This window comes from Monodelphis domestica, chromosome 3, assembly GCF_027887165.1.
Source record: "Monodelphis domestica isolate mMonDom1 chromosome 3, mMonDom1.pri, whole genome shotgun sequence".
In the NCBI taxonomy this organism is placed as follows: domain Eukaryota; kingdom Metazoa; phylum Chordata; class Mammalia; order Didelphimorphia; family Didelphidae; genus Monodelphis; species Monodelphis domestica.
In genome coordinates, this window is record NC_077229.1 from 209,431,371 (window position 1) to 209,449,337 (window position 17,967).

The following is a 17,967-nucleotide window of genomic DNA, read 5'->3' on the forward strand; positions in this document are numbered from 1 at the left end:
TACAGCTGCCTGGGAGGTAGGGGTAGAGTATATATAGATGTGTATATATATGCATATCTATTTATATCTATTTATCTACCTCTATATCTATATCTATCTACCTCTATATCTACCTCTGTAGCTACCTCTGTATCTACCTCCATATCTACCTCTGTATTTACCTCCCTATCTACCTCTATATCTACCTCTGTATCTACCTCCATGTCTACCTCTATATCTACCTTAACCTCTATATCTATAACTATCTATCTACCTCTATATCTACCTCTGTATCTACCTCAACCTCTATATCTATAACTATCTATCTACCTCCATATCTACCTCTATAACTACCTTAACCTCTATATCTATAACTATCTATCTACCTCTGTATCTACCTCAACCTCTATATCTATAACTATCTATCTACCTCTGTATCTACCTCCATATCTACCTCTATATCTACCTCTACCACTCTATCTATATCTATATCTACATCTTCCCAGAAAAGTGGGGATTATGGCTTCCATCTTCTAGGAGATGGGCAATCTGATAAAGCCTATAGATCCTTTCTCTGAATCATGTTTTTAATGCATAGAATAACATACATACAATTACAAAGAAAACCAAAGGTTAGTAAAAATGAAGAGGCGATTCCTTGCCCCCCTCCTAAATTCATGTACCCCAGAGAGATTTGTATGCCCCAGGTTAAGAACCCTTGACTAGTCTAGGAAGTTGGGACAGTCACATTTACTAGGAGGGTATGTAGGATCTTCTTGAGCAGAGCAGGAGTGTGTAGTTAGAGCCTTCACCTTCTTTTCCTAGATGCCTTGTAACATTGGACAGAATAGAGTGACTGAAAATCTTTTTGTGTGCATCCACCTATAAAGTCGACATCATGACCCCTTTCCCTTTTACAGGCAAGCTAGGAAGCCTTCATGCATTTGTAAAGTACTTTGAGGCCCCCATTTGGCAAATGGAAAGTGCAGCACCCGCTGTTGTTCTCATTATTCCCCAAGAAGCACGCTCACTTCAGGTCATTCTCTGTCTCCACACATTCGCCATTTCCCCCTGATATTATTGGCTTAAGTACACTTCAAAAATAATTCCTCTGAGGCGGTTATGTTGACATCCTGCTAGTGTTTCAAGAGCTAGCCTTGCTAGCTGTTTGTCCCTTTGTATAAAAACTTGCAATAGCTCTATTAAACATTCTCTGTTCAAACAGGAAAAAAACCCCAACAACAATAGAAATTCACTCCCCCCCAAAGGTGGTAACTCTGTAAGAGTTCACATGCTGCTCCCCCTTCAACTCCCACCCCCATGTCCTCTGGGAAGATTCCACAGGAAAGGGAATATCCACTTAGAAAGGAATTGGATTTTTCCACAGCCCACTGTCACAGTTGTAGCAAGGAAGTGTTTCTATGATGGCAGAACATGCTGTGAAGGATACTCTGTGGGGATTGTAACACCTGCTCTGGTAAGAAACAATCACCAGAAACATCTGCTCCCTGAGGGGCTCCACCTGGAGTCTGGCCTAGATGCCTCCAAAGGTCTTTAAATGCCTCTCTAACTTCTTTGACTTTTGTACCATGTTCCCTTCTTTCTTGAAAATCCAACCCTCCTTTCAGTTCTTCCCACATTGATCCTTGCTTCTTGCTTTGTTGCCAGAGAAACAAGCAGAAAGGGGGCAAAGCTCTTGATGTGAGCCTCTGGCATCTTTCTCTGAGGGAGGTGACATGTAACAGTGTGCAGAAGAACCATTTCAACTTCTGGGGCTTCGTGACCCTCAAAGAACCCAAGACTGGGGGCTTTGTCTCCCCATAAGACAACATGCCTCCCTTTCCCTGAATGGAAAGTGCTCAGGTTAACATCAAAGAATGATTCCCTCCTTGCTGCATGTATGGATTTCTTATGGGTTTCAGTCATTATGCCCATCGTAACCATTTCCCCACTAGGGAAAATGATGTAGAGTGCAGTGATATGCCAGGAACAGATACTTATTAGTATCTAGAATTAGAAATCCTAAAACTGCCCTTGAATTGCAATATATTGTGAGGCTCCCAGATCTCACTCATATCAATTCAACAAATGTCTATTACACATCTCTTCTGTATAAAGCAGCAAACAAAACTCAAGATAAACCCTCACAACCAGTGCCTGTCCTCAAGAAGCTTACATCATACTGGGGAGGGAAGTTGAGAGTTATGAATAAAGAATAAATTTAAATAAATAGGAGGCAATCTGAGAGGAAGAGAGTACTAACAGCTGGAGGGTCAGGAGATGGTACCTGAGTTGAGCTTGAAAGGAACTAGTCTGCCCAAGAATTGGAGGTAAGGAAGGAGAGCATTCTAGGCATGTGTAAAGATCCAGAGATAGGAGAAACAGTGTTGGATTTGGGGAGCAACAGCTAATAAATGAGTTTGTCTAGAATATGAAATGGACAAGAGAGAATAATGAAAGTGAAATAAGTTTGGACCAGATAAGTTAGTGTTAGAATGGAGAAAGTTTTAAGTGTGAGGCTGGAATTTTACCTTTTATCTATAGACAATACAGAAGCAGGATAGCTAGGTTGTTCAGTAGGTAAAGAGCCAAGCCTAGGAGACAGGAGGTCCTGGGTTCAAATTTGTAAACTCAGACACTTCCTACCTGCGTGACCATGGGTGAGTAATTTAACTCCACTTGCCTATCACTTGCCATTCTTCTGCCTCAGGACCAATACTTGGTATTGATTCAAAGACAGAAGGTAAGGGTTTAAAAACATTAAGGAAGTCATTAAAGATGAGAGAGAAGGAGGATAAGAAGTCAAGGCTTATAATGTAGCTGGAGTGCAACTCTTGCTTTGGGCCATTTCCCGGTTGTCTCTAATAAACAATAAAAACAGGAAAGTTAAGGAATTGGTCAGACTTATCCTTTAGTCCATTTTGGTGGCTGTGTGGAAGACAGAGAGGAAAGAGACTAGATGCTGGAAGACCAGGTAGGAGGTTATTGTGATCATCTAAAGCCAATAAATGACGAAGACCTGAATTAGTATTGGAGTCATGTGAGTAGAGAGGAGGGACTGATTGTGAGAGGTAATAGAGATGGAATCAGCTTGCTGGACAAACTGCTCAAATATAGATACAGATTATCTTAGCAAAATAAAAACTCTCAGCCAATATTGATCAGGTTCCTTTTATACGTCCAGCTGGTTTGTTCAATCTTGCCCTGGATTTAAACTTATAGACTTTTTACTAAAGCCTCAGAGGGTGGCAGAAAGTGTAACCAAATCTAGTCTTTTTAAACCCTTACCTCCTATCTTAGAAAATTGATATTATCAGTTCCCAGACAGAAGAATGGTTAAGGACTAGGCAATTGAGATCACATGACTTGCAAAAGTATTTGAGGTCACATTTGAACCCAAGATCCCCAAGTCTGGTTGTCTATCCACTAAGCCACCTAGCTGCCCCTTATAATTAAGTCTTTATCAAAAACAAGATTAAAAATGTTTCCTTCTCTCACCATCTCTAACCAGCTTTCTTCTAGTTTCAACTCAAGCGATACCTCCCACTCAATGCCTTTTTTTTTTAATTCCTTAAGTACTCCTCAGATTTCCTTGTCTTTGTGTGTGTAGATGTTGTATTTCCTCAGTGAGATGTAAGCTGCTTGAAAACAAGAACTTGAAAACAAGAACTGATTTATCTTTTTGGGGGAGTGGGGGGAAAGGAGTGCCTAGCACTGAACTTTGTGCTTAGTGTTCTTTCTCTGCTGTATTCATCAATATCTCATATTTCCCAAGGTGAAGTCCTTAGCACTTAATAAATGTTTGGTGAGTCCAGCTTCAGACACTCTACTATCTCTATGACCATGGGCAAGTTACTTAACTCTGTCACAATTTCCTCATCTATAAAATGAGCTGAAGAAGGAAATGATGAACTACTCCAATATCTTGGCTAAGAAAATGCCAAATGAGATTATGAGGAATCAGACACAACTGAAACACCTGAACTCTTGAGTGAATGAATGCACTATTCTTCAAGATCGGAATCCATACTTCTCATTTCCTTTGATTCTTCTGCACAGTACGTGTGTGTGTGTGTGTGTGTGTGTGTGTGTGTGTGTGTGTGACCCACAATGGTGGATGTGGGTAGGAGTTGGAGACCCCATTGGCTGACTGAGAAAAAGACCAATTCCCAGCTGACAAGGTTGGAGAGAGGCTACTGGTGGCAAAAAGCATGGAATCTCAAAACTCTTTTTTGGTCCTAGTCCAGGCACTGTTGAGAGAGCCCAGTGTTTGCTCTCTTAGAGATGAGGTCAGCTGAGAGGGAATAAGGGATTTTTCCAGACCTGGGCCCAGTAGCTGGGTGTCAGCAGCTCCCCACAGGGCTGTCCAGCCATAACAAGGTGAATCCTGAAAGTTATTAGTCAACGATTAGAGCAGCCAGACAGGAAAGACAGATAATGAAGTAGGGATTTGAAATATGCAGCCTTGGCTGTAGGCACTTTGCCTCATAATGCTGTCAATGGATGTTAGAAACACTCTAAATTAACTGAGTGAACTCGTGTCCTTTGGAAGAATTCTATTCTGGGCGTCTTGCTGGGGTTGGTGGGGATTGCCTTTGAAACAGAAGTAATCTTCTCACTTTTAGCATTCATGGCTGTGCCCACCAGACAAGTCTGAATAAGAATAAACCTTTTGTGCTTTGGGGTGCTTCCAAAAACAGCTAGGCTGCATGGATGGCAGTGGGGGGAGGAGGGTGGGGAGCAAAAACTCTTGCCATGGCTTATTTCAGATGTGAAGCAAAACTTATAATCGGCAACTCTTCTAACTCTGAAACAGCTGAATAAACCTCATGTCTGAAATTTAAATAATATTCTATTCTCCTGGGACCTAGTTTTTCTTTGGTCCCAAGCAAAGAAGAACTAGGAGGTCTCTTTCTAGTCTTCTGTAGATGTTTGTTCCTATTAGGAAACCATATATATATTTCAGTTCTCCCATTCACAGCATTCCATAACAGCTGCTGTTAGAAAGCAGGAAAATCTGGTTAATACAATATTCTGGTTAAAAGAGAGTTGTCATATATGGATTAGCAATTTAAAATATATTAATCATTAAAAACAATAGTCAATTCTTTCCTTCATGATTTTGGAGATGATTTAAGATCTTGTACATCTATCCTTTAGACTTTACCTTGCATAGTCAGCTTGGGGACCTTGCCTTCAATTCACAGAATTTTCATCTTTCATTATTTTAAAAATACTCTCTTTCTATATAAAGAGTTAGACTAGATCTCTGTTCAGAGATGCACAATATCCAGACTTCTAATTATTTTCCTTTTTTACTTTGCCCCTTTATCTAGATGCTCAGTTCTCATACACACTTTCCTTTTCCCTTTTTGCATCTGTTTCCATACATTCCATTCAGTACATTTTTCTAGAGTTTATTTACACAGAGAAAGGCATAAGCAAATGTATAAATAGTACAGGGTTTAATAAAATGCTTGAAGAAGCTTAAAACCATACTAAGATTTTTGGGACACCCTAGACAACAATATAAGGTAGTTACAAATGAGATAAGAAATAATAAAACAGGGCAGGATAAGAACAAATAAGAGAATTATATGAAGTCTTAGACAGAGTGATACATAAGTTTTCTTTTTCATTTAATTTTAATTTTATTTTTTCTGAATTACATGTAAACAAAAAATTTTAATTTTTTTTTAAATGTTGCATTCCAAATTCTCTCTCCTCCCTCTCCTCCCCCTCCTTGAGAAGGCAAGCAATTTGATATAGAATATACATTTGTGGTCATGTAAAACATTTCCATATTAGCCACATTGCAAAAGAAATCATAGACTTAAATAACAAGAATGATAAAGTTTTTTTTTTTTTAAGTGTGCTTCAGTCTGCACCCATACATCAATAGTTCTTTCTCTGGAGGAGAATGGTATTTTTCATCCTAATTCCTTTAGAATTATTTTGGATTATTATATTGCTGAGAATGTCTAACTCATTCACAGATGATTATCATATAACATTGTATTACTGTGTACAATGTTCTCCTGGTTTTGCTCATTGCATTTTGCATCAGTTCATAGAAGTCATTCTAGGTTTTTCTGAAAGCATCTTACCCTTCATTTCTTATAGTACCATAGTATTGTCACAATCATATATCACAACTCGTTCAGCCATTCTTCAGTTAATGGGGATCTCCACAGTTTCTAATTCTTTGCTACCACAAAAAGAGGTGCTATGAATATTTTTGTACATATGGATTCTTTTTCTTGTATCTCTTTGCAGTACAGATTTAATAGTGTTATTGCTGGGTCAAAGGGTATGCACAGTTTTATATAGCCTTTTGGCTATATAGTTCTAAATTGTTCCCCAGAACTGATGGATCAGTGCATTAGTATTCCAATTTTCTCATATCCCTCCAACATTTATCATTTTCCTTTTCTATCATATTAACCAATGATAGGTACCTCAGAGTTGTTTTAATTTGCAATTCTCTAGTCAGTAGTAATTTTTATATGATCTCTGAACCATTCAGAAAATCATCTGATGGCATAAAAATGTTTATTATGTGGCAACCCTATTCCTACCCACTCCCCCTTTTTTTTGCTAGACTTGTAATTTTATCAGTATAGGAAACTATTCATTTGAAAGCTCCCTTCACTAATACCAATGTCAACTTGAGACTATCTGATTACAAGGCCAGCTCTCTATTCATTATGAGACGTTGCTTCTCTACCTATATAACTTCCTCCTATTTAGCTAATTTTCCTGTTTTCTTTCCCAAGGGTAACAACAAACAAATATGTTTTTCTCTCTTCCAGTCCCCCCGCTCCATGGGGTAAAAAATGTAAAACCTTTGTAAAAAATAAACAGTTCAGTAAAATAAGCTCCAGCATTGGCCATGTCCAAAAATACATATGCCTCATTCTCAATCCATTACCTCTGAAGGAAATGGGTAACACGTTTCATTATCTGCCCACTGGAATTGTGGTTAATCATTGTGATTTTTTTGTTTGTTTTATTTTTCCCCAAAATTTTATGAAAGCAAACAAATTAAACATTTCCATACTCAAAGAAAAAGAAGATAGTAACAAATGACATCACATATCTTCTATATGTTTAGCTTACTTCTCTTCATATCTATGTGAAAAAAACTGTTCCCAAGTGTCCCAGCCCCTCCCCACCCTCTCTGTATCATAAAAGATATTGTTAGGGAGACCAACATGTACATATAAATTGTCTTCCATGTTTCACCTTTCTGTTTACTTTCTGGAAGTAATATTCATAGTTTATTCTTCCAGCATTAATTCTGTGGCTATGTATAATGTTCTCCTGGTTCTACTCATTTTACTGTTCATTATTTTATGTAGTTATTTCCCAAGTGTTTTTAACAATCAGTCCACTTGCTATTTCTTTTTTTCCTTTTTTTTTGAAAATTTTATTTAATTAGATGATTTAGAACATTTTCCCATGGTTACAAGACTCATGTTCTTTCCCTCCCCTCCCCCCAATCCCCTTCCAAACTTGACACACAATTCCACTGGGTTTAACATGTGTCATTGATCAGGACCTATTTCCATATTTCTAATATTTGTACTAGGGTGATCTTTCAGAGTCTATATCCCTAATCATATCCTCATCTACCCATGTGATCGAGCAGTTGTTTTTCTTCTGTGTTTCTTTTCCCACATTTCTTCCTCTGGATATAGATAGTGTTCTTTCTTATATGTCCCTCTGAATTGTTCAGGATCATTGCATTGCCATTAATGGAGAAGTCCATTACATTCTATTGTACCACAGTGTATCAGTCTCTGTGTACAATGTTCTCCTGGTTCTGCTCCTTTCACTCTGCATCAGTTCATGGAGGTTGTTCCAGTTCACATGGAATTCCTCCAGTTCATTATTGCTTTGAGCACAATAGTATTCCATCACAAGCATATACCGCAATTTGTTCAGCCATTCCCCAATCGAAGGGCATCCCCTCATTTTCCAATTTTTTTTTGCCACCACAAAGAATGCAGCTATGAATATTCTTGTACAAGTCTTGTTTCCTTATTACCTCTTTGGGGTATAAACCCAGCAGTGCTATGACTGGATCAAAGGGCAGACAGTCTTTTAGTGCCCTTTGGGCATAGTTCCAAATTGCCTTCCAGAATAGTTGGATCAATTCACAACACCACCAACAATGCATTAATGTCCCAATTTTGCCACATCCCCTCCAACATTTATTACTTTCCTTTGCTGTCATGTTAGCCAATCTGCTAGGTGTGAGGTGGTACCTCATAGTTGTTTTGATTTGCATCTCTCTGATTATAAGAGATTTAGAACATTTTTTTTCATGTGTTTATCAAGAGTTTTGATTTCTTTACTGAGAATTGCTTATTCATGTCCCTTGTCCATTTATCAATTGGAGAATGGCTTGATTTTTTGTACAATTGATTTAGCTCCTCATTAATTTGAGTGATTAGACCTTTGTCAGACATTTTTGTTATAAAGATTGTTTACCAATGTATTGTTTCCCTTCTAATTTTGATTGGATTGGTTTTATTTGTACAAAACCTTTTTAATTTTACATAATCAAAATTATTTATTTTGTATTTTGTAATTTTTTCTAACTCTTGCTTGGTCTTAAAATCTTTCCTTTCCCAAAGATCTGACAGGTATACTATTTTGTGTTCACCTAATTTACTTATAGTTTCCTTCTTTATATTCAAGTCATTCACCCATTCTGAGTTTATCTTGGTGTAGGGAATGGGATGTTGATCTAAACCTAATCTCTTCCATACTGACTTCCAATTTTCCCAGCATTTTTTGTCAAATAGTGGATTTTTTGTCCCCAAAGTTGGGATCTTTGGGTTTATCATAGACTGTTTTGCTGAGGTCACTTACCCCAAGTCTATTCCACTTATCCTCCCTTCTGTCTCTTAACCAGTACCATATTGTTTTGATGACCACTACTTTATAGTATAGTTTGAGATCTAGTACTGCAAGGTCACCTTTCTTCACATTTTTTATCATTATTTCCCTCATTATTGTGATATTTTGTTCTTCCAAATGAACATTTTTTTTGTTTTTTTCCAATTCGGTAAAATTGGTGGATATGACACTAAATAAGTAAATTAGTTTGGGTAGGATTGTATTTTTATTACATTAGCTCATCCTACCCATGAGCAATTAATGTTTTTCCAATTACTTAGATCTAGTTTTAATTGTGGAGAGTTTTTTTGTAGTTGTGTTCATATAGTTCCTGTGTTTGTCTTGGCAGACAGATTCCTAAGTATTTTATATTGTCTATGGTGATTCTAAAGGGAATTTTTCTGGCAAACTTGCTGCTGGGATGAGTTGGAAGTATATAGAAATGCTGATGATTTATGTGGGTTTATTTTGTATAGTGCAACTTTGCTAAAATTGTTGATTATTTCCACTAGCTTTTTAGTTAATTCTCTAGGATTCTAAAGTAGAGCATCATGTCATCTGCAAAGAGTGATAGCTTGGTCTCCTCATTACCTATTTTAATACCTTCAATACTTTTCTTCTCTAATTGCTACTGCTAGTGTTTCTAGTACAATGTTAAATAATAAAGGTGATAATGGCCATCCTTGTTTCATTCCTGATCTTATTGGGAAGGCTTCTAATTTATCCCCATTACAGATGATGCTTGTTGATGGTTTTAGATATATGCTGTTTATTATTTTTAGAAAAGGCCCTTCTATTCCTGTGCTTTCTAGTGTTTTCAATAGGAATTAGTATTGTATTTTGTCAAAGGCTTTTTCTGCATCTATTGAGATAATCATGTGATTTTTGTTGGTTTGCTTGTTGATATGGTCAATTATGTGGATGGTTTTCCTAATATTGAACCATCCTTGCATTCCTGGTATAAATCCTACCTGATCATAATGAAAAACCCTTGTGATGACTTGCTGGAGTCTTTTTGCTAGTATTCTATTTAAGCTTTTTGCATTTATGTACATTAAGGAGATTGGTCTGTAGTTTTCTTTCTCTGTTTTTTATCTACCTGGCTTTGGAATCAGTACCATATTTGTGTCACAAAAGAAATTTGGTAGAACTTCTTCTTTGCTTATTATGTCAAATAGTTTGTATAGTATTCATTGTTCTTTGAATATTTGATAGAATTCACTTGTGAATCCATCAGGCCCTGGTGATTTTTTCTTAGGGAGTTCTTTGATGGCTTGTTCAATTTCTTTTTTTCTGATATGGGGTTATTTAAGTATTCTGTTTCTTCTGTTTATCTAGGGAATTTATATTTTTGTAAATATTCATCCATATGACCTAGATTGTCATATTGATAGCCATGTAGTTGGGGAAAATAGTTTTTAATGATTGCCTTAATTTCCTCTTTATTAGAGCTGAGGTCTCCCTTTTCATCGTGGATACTGTCAATTTGGTTTTCTCCTTTCCTTTTTTTATTAGATTAACCAGTACTTTGTCTTTTTCATTTGTTTTTTCAAAGAACTAGTCTTGTTTATTAATTCAATAGTTCCTTTACTTTTAGTTTTATTAAATTGTCCTTTAAATTTTAGGATCCCTAATTTAGTTTTCATCTGGGGATTTTTAATTTGTTCACTTTCTAGTTTTTTTTTTTATTTGCACGCCCAATTCATTGACTCCTGACCTCCCTAATTTGTTAATGTATAAACTCAAGGATATCAATTTCCCCCTTAGTGCTGCTTTCCCTGCATCCTATAGATTTTGAAAGGATGTTTCATCATTGTCATTTTCTTCAATGAAATTATCAATTGTTTCTATGATTTGTTCTTTACCCAATTTTGGAGAATCATATTATTTAATTTCCAATTAATTTTTTATTTGCCTCTCTATGTACCCTTACTAATTACTATTTTCATTGCATTATGATCTGAAAGGGTTGCATTTATTATTTCTTCTTTTTTGCACTTGTTTGCCATGTTCTTATGCCCTAGTACATGGTCTATCTTTGTGAATATACCATGTGCTGCTGAAAAGAAGGTGTATTCCTTTTTGTCCCTATTTATTTTTCTTCATATATCTATTAACTAATTTTTCCAAGATTTCATTCACTTCTCTTACCTTTTTCTTATTTATTTTTTGGTTTGATTTATCTAGATCTAATAGAGGAAGGATCAGGTCTCCCACTACTATAGTTTTACTATTTCATCTTTGAGCTCCACTAGTTTCTCCTTTACAAATTTGGACTCTATACCATTTAGTGCATACATGTTGAGTACTGATATTTCCTCATTGTCTAAACTCCCTTTTATCAGGTTGTAATTACCTTCTCTATCTCTTAACTATCTATTTTTACTATCTATTTAACATAGATCTATTTTTACTATGGCTCAGATATCATGATTGTGAGTCCTGCCTTCTTTTTCTCAGTTGAGGACCAATAGATCTTGCTCTAGTCTTTGATCGTTATTCTGTGAGTGTCTACCTGCCTAATATGTATTTCTTGTATACAACATATGGTAGGATTTTGGTTTCTAATCCACTCTGCTATGTGCTTCCACTTTAAGGGTGAGTTCATCCCATTTACATTCAAAGTTATGATTACTACCTGTGTATTTCCTAACATTTTGATTTTCTCTCCATGTCCTGCCCATTCCTCTTTCACTATTTCCTTCAACACCAGTGTTGTTTTTAATCAGTCCCCCTAATCCCCACCCTTATTTTACTTTCCTTTCTCTCCCCTCCCTTCTTACTCCTCTCTTATTTTTCTTTTAGGGTCTTTTTAAGCTATCCCACACACTCTCCCTCCCTAGTATTGCTTCCCTCCCCACCCTTCCTTTCCACCTCCTCCCTTTTTATTCCCCTTTTCTTATTTTTAGGGTCTATTAAATTCCCTTCCCCCCTCCCCTTTTTTAAAACTCTCCACCCTACTCCCCCCCCCTTAGTTTTTTTTTTCTCAACTTCCCCATAGGGTACGATAGAATTTGATGCACTAATGGGTCTATATGCTCTTCCCTCTTGGAACTGAGTCCACTGAGTGTAAGGTTTGAGTATTACCTTTTAGCACTCTCTTTCTCTCCTTCTTATAGTTGTATTCTTCCCCTCCCACTGCCATGTGCCTTTTTGTGTAGTATAGATTATCCTAATTTTCTTATTCTTTCAAGTTTCTCTTGGTGCCATCTTCTCCCCCACCCCTTCTTTCTTTCTTCTTTTTTATATATTATTTTAAACCACTTGGTATACCAATCTCTACCTATGGATAATTCTTCTAACTACTATAATAGTGAATACAATTTTTGAAAGTTACAAATAACATTTCCCCATATAGGAATATAAACAATTTAGCCTTATTGAGACCCTTAAAGAAAAAAAAAATAAGACCCTTCTCTTTCTTTTTTGCCTTTTCATGTTTCTCTTGGTTTTTATATTTCAATGTCAAATTTTCTGTTTAATTCTGATTTTTTCTTTACAAATATTTGAAACTCTTTTATTTTGTTGAATGCCCATACTTTTCCCTGGAAGTATTTAGTCAATTTTGATGGGCAGGTGATCCTCTATTGTAGACCCAATTCTCTTGCTTTTCTGAATATCATATTCCAAGCCTTGTGGTCTTTTAGTGTAGAGGCAGCCAGATCCTGTGTAATCCTGATTGGTACTCCGTGATATATAAATTTTCTCTTTCTGGCTTCTTATAATATTTTCTCCTTAGCTTTGAAGCTCTTGAATTTGGAAATTACATTCCTGGGGTTTGTCCAGCTCCTCTTAGTGGCAGGTCCAGCTATTGATCACTGGAGAGGTTTTTGCCTGAGGGCTTTTTTCAGTTTTCTGTGGCATTTTGCTGTGAGCTACCCCCTCTACACAATCTCCACACCCTATCTCAACTTTTCCTCAGCCTTCCAGTGTTCCAAGTCTAGTTTCTCATAGGGGTAAGTCTGTGTGGATCTCAGCCAGCCTCCCTCCTAGAATTTAGAAGTTTGTCCTGTGCTAGCTCAGACTCTGGAAAGGAAGTTGAAGTGGGGGAGGCATCATGAGCTTGCCCTTGGTGGGGAAAATTTCACCCCCTTTTAGTGTGGAAATGCTCTAACTTTGCCTATCTTCCATGCTGTGCCCTACCTTGGAACTCCTTCACTCCTCTGACTTTGGTTTTGTAGTTTTGAGGCACTCTGTCTTGATTGGTGCAGAGGAAAAGAGTTCTGCTTCTACTCTGGAGCCATCTTGCCCCGGAAGTCCCCTGCTTGCTATTTCTTATGGTGCAGTAGTATTCCATATACCTAGACTTCTGCAAAGAAAAGAGAATGAGGCATTATCTGCTCTCTCCTTTTGGGGTTGGAAAACTTTTGGTCACACCTTGAATACGAACTCTAGGACTTTTTACCCTTTTTAGTGTCATGGACCCCTCTGGCAACACTTCAGTCAATAACATCATTGACTTCAGTAAATGGACCCTTTCTTAAAAAATGTTTAAATACATCAAGTAAAATGCATAAAATTAAAAAGTAAACAAAATATTTTGTAATATAGTTATAAAAATATTTTAAGGACAAATTTATGGGTCTCAGGTTAAGAATCCCTGCTTTCTTACAGTTAAGGTAAAACTTTTAACTTAACTTATTACCCTGAATAGAAGAGACCCAAAGGGCAGAGGGAGAGGATTTCTTATCTAAGTTTGTAGACAGCATTAGTTGTGAAGTTAAGCATGGATTCTTCTTGATTACTTCAGGCAAATAGTACTGGCCTGTAATATATACTTCTCAGGAAACTATGTAGTTTTTCATATGTGCTACTTAGAGTGACAGTTATAATATCATTGTGGATTATCATTACCACCTCTTTCTACTTTGCATACATAGCAAATGCTTAGGGAAACCAATAATCAAGATATTAAAAGATACAGAGAAGAGATCATTGAAATCTATTGAAAATACAAAATCCTCCTTTTAACCCATTCTTCCACTCCCACTAGCATGCCTTTAGTCAGTGTTTTAGAGAAAAAGATGTTTCTCCTCTTTTCTTCCATTTAATGCCCAGATAAAGTATCCCCTAATAGGAGTGGTCTGAGAAGTAGACCAAAGGCAGGAGTGATTCCTACTGTAAACTGTAAGTCTTTAAAATTTTTTAATCGTTTGATCCTTAAAATTTTTATTTTTATTTCTTTTGTATTTTAAATTAAATTTTATTTTCACATCTTCATTTTCTCCCCCTGAACTCCTCCTACACTGAGAAAATAAGAAAAATAAAAACCAGCTACAAATATGTAATCAAGCAAAAAAAAACCCACTTTGCAATGTGTAAAGATATAGATGCAGTTATGAAGATAAATATATATGTATATATTTTAATTCAATTTCAATGGTTAATCTATCACCTCTTGATTAGGAGGTGGGCTGCATGTTTCATTTATTATAAGCCCTCTAGAATTCTGATTGGTCATTGTGTTGATCAGAATTCCTAAGTTTTTCAAAAAGTTTCTTTAAAAAAAAACCATCCTTGTTATCGTATAAATTGTTCTACTTCTACTAACTTCACTTTGCATCATATAAATCTTCCTAAGTTTCTCTAAAACCATTCCCCTCATCTTTTTTTATAGTGCAATAGAATTTCATCACATATATATATATATAATATATACATTTTATACACCACTGCATTTATATAACATGTGCCATACAAATTTTTAACTTGTACTGTATGCTACATAACTTGTACTATAACCATTTCCCAATGGATAGGCACCACCATAGTTTCTAATTCCTTGCCACCACAAAAAAGCTACTATAAATATATCTCTACACATGGGTCCTTTTCCTCTTTCTTTAATCTCTTTGGGCTATAGACCTAGTATTAGTATCACTTGGCGAAAGTGTGTTCATATATTCATAGTTTAATACTTTTGGGGGCATTGTTCCAAATTTAAACCATTAACCCTTACTTCCTTTTGCAGTCTATGTACTAAATGGAAAGATTCCACCCATTGCAGTAACAGGGCATTGGTTCAAATCCTTCTTCTGACCCTTATTACCCATATGACCTTAAGCAAATCATTTAAACTCCCTGAGACTCAATTTCCTCTTTTGTGAGACAAGATGGTTGGACCAAGTAGCTCTGAGATCCACTGAAGAGCTATGATTAATATCCATTTTTTTACAGGGCACACCTACCATATATTAAAATAAAGTGAATAAAAACTCAATATTTTTATCAAATGACAAAAACTGACCCTGGTATCTTTCTTTCTAAAGGACATTTTTCTCATTTCTCTTTTTATCAGCCACATACTATGCCTCCCAGTCTTTCCAACTAGGATTTATAAACTCTAAATATTTCTTAGAATTCTCTCTCTCTCTCTCTCTCTCTCTTTCTCTCTCTCTCTCTCTCTCTCTCTCTCTCTTTCTCTCTCTCTCTCTTGTCTCCTTTGTCTAGATGTTCACCAAATGCATCAATCAGACATTCATTGAACTCCTACTGTCTGACAGACAAAATCTCTTTCTCTATATTGTCTCTCAGATCTACTCCTTTTACTCATGTCAACATCTGAACTACTATGGTAGGCCACCTTCCCTACCTACAGTATTTCCTTAATACAACACATCTTCAGACAATTGACAAGGTACTAACTGATTAACAAGTTTCTGAATAAATTGAGAATTAACAGCATTAAAAAGGGGGGGGATGCATTCTCTGGATAACTGTACTGCAATACTTGTTGACTAAATATAATAAAAGCTCCAGTGTATTAACCAACCAATCCATACCCTTCATGTTATATACTACCCTCAAATTTAACTATACCCCTTTGTGTATTGCAAAAGGAAGATAAAGTAGTTTTCTAGCATTGAGGGAAGGAATTGGAGTGTCTAGTTCTCTAGACCACACATATAGTCATACAGATTTCAGTTTTTAATTTTGTATCCATTCATTCTTCAAGGGATGTTGAATCCAATCATCCTTTTAAGAATAGAACATATAGAATTTAGAACTCCTTTGCCTGGACCTTTGGGATTCAATGCAATTCAATAAGCATTTATTAAATGCCTACTATATGTTAGCACTGGAGAAACAAAGACAGAAATAAAACTATGTTTGCCCTCAAGGAGCTTACATTCTACAGGATTTTTGATATATCAAAATGATAAAACTCAGTTCCAAAGATTTTTAAAAGAAATGAAAAGAGGAGCAGCTAGGTAGCTCAGTAGATACAGAGCCAGAACTGGAGCTGGGAGGTCCTGGGTTCAAAGCTGACCTCAGACATCTGTGTAACCCCAGGCAAGTCACTTAAACTCTATTGCCCAGCCTTTATCACTCTCCTTCTTTAGAACCAATACATAGTATTGCTTCTAAAACAGAAAAGAGTTATAAAGGAAAAATAAAACAAAAAGAGAGGGGTGTTTAGTAAAACAGATTCTTGAGATGAGTAAGAATGGCTGAAAATGATGATGTTGATATTTCTTTCCTTCATTATAACTGCCTTACTTTTTTTTTTTTACTAAGCTCCATCTTGGTTACTCTGTAGGAGGGATGAGCATTTGCTGGCTGTAAATATAGGTGTTTGAAATTTGAGATGTAAACGGAGGGTTCTTCCTTTTTTTGGTTTTTGCCTTATCCAGGCTTCATTTATGGCAAGGTACTTTAACGACATTGGCTCCTTTTTTCAGAAGAGCTGTTAAATCCTTCTGCTCCAATTGTTCTCCATGCTGGCAAATGTGACATGATTTTAGCATCCATTTAAGACATATACAATCTCATTATTTTTAGCTGTGATCAGGCAAAGCATTGTTATGGTCATTGGGGGAAAAGATTTAGGTTTAGGAACAATGAAGAACAGAAGGAAAAGATCCCATATCTAGGAGCAATAAAGAACATTGGGGGAAAGATCCTAGACTGCCCAGGAACAATTGCCAAGTTGTTCTTGGTTTAATCTCCTTGGTGGGTAGAAAGTGTGTAGAGGAAGAGGGAAAGAGAGAGAATTGAAGAGAGAGAAAGAGGAGAGAGAAGGAGATGGATAGACAAATATAGAAAAAATGAGAGAGAAATAGAAGATAGAGTGGATTGAATGTTCAATTTGGAGTTAGGAAAACCTGGGTTAAGATTCTACCTTAACAGAATCAATCGGGCTTGGGTTCAAACCTGATCTCAGACACTTCCTAGCTGTGTGACCCTGGGCAAAATCACTTAATCCCCATTGTCTAGCCCTTTCTGCTCTTCTGCCTCGGAATCAAGATTTAGTATAAATTCTAGAGTTAAAGGTTTAAAACAAATTTGAATCTCAGTTTTCTTAATAGTAAAATGGTGGAATCTACCTCAGATTGTTGTAAAAGGCTTTATAAACCATAAAAGGCTTCATTATATGAATGAACTGCAGAGGGAAATGGCAAACCACCCCATGTCTTTGCCAAGAAAAGCCCAAGAAGGAGTCGAAGAGAGTCGGTGGGACACAGCTGAAAAATAGTAGCTTATTTTAGGAGCTGTGATTGGTGGCTTTTTCCTCTGAGGAAGACTACAGCTCTCCCATCTGAGGTTTCAGCCTGGGACAGAGCTCTTCCCTCGAACAAGGTTATTTACAGAAGGTAATAGATGCCTGGCTAAAATCACATATTTCTCTTACTTGCCAGCTCCTCTACTGTCTTCTCTGAGTCCTTTATATTAACCCTCATCCAATTTAGGGTCAAAAATCCACATTAGTTCTCTCCCCCACATAAACATCGCCAAGACTGTTTCCTTAAATATGAATGAAGTTGACTGAGACAGGGGAGAAGAAGCTGTTTTAACCCCCCAAAGTCTCCTTTTCTATGAAAATAACCATGGCTAGACTGGCTAGAGAGCCTAAAAAGGCTAGTGACCTTCATCCTGCTTTCCCCTCATAAGAAATACTGGCCCGGTCTCTCTCTCTCAGGCTTCTCTGTGTATTTTCTGTGAACCCAAGTGACCTCCATGACCAGGAAAAATGAGGGCCAGAGGGGGAAACAGTAACTTAACGTACCAATTGAGCTGTGCTTTCTGATAAATCAAAAGGGAGTAAATGTTTGTCTTCACCTGATTTACTCAAAGTTCACT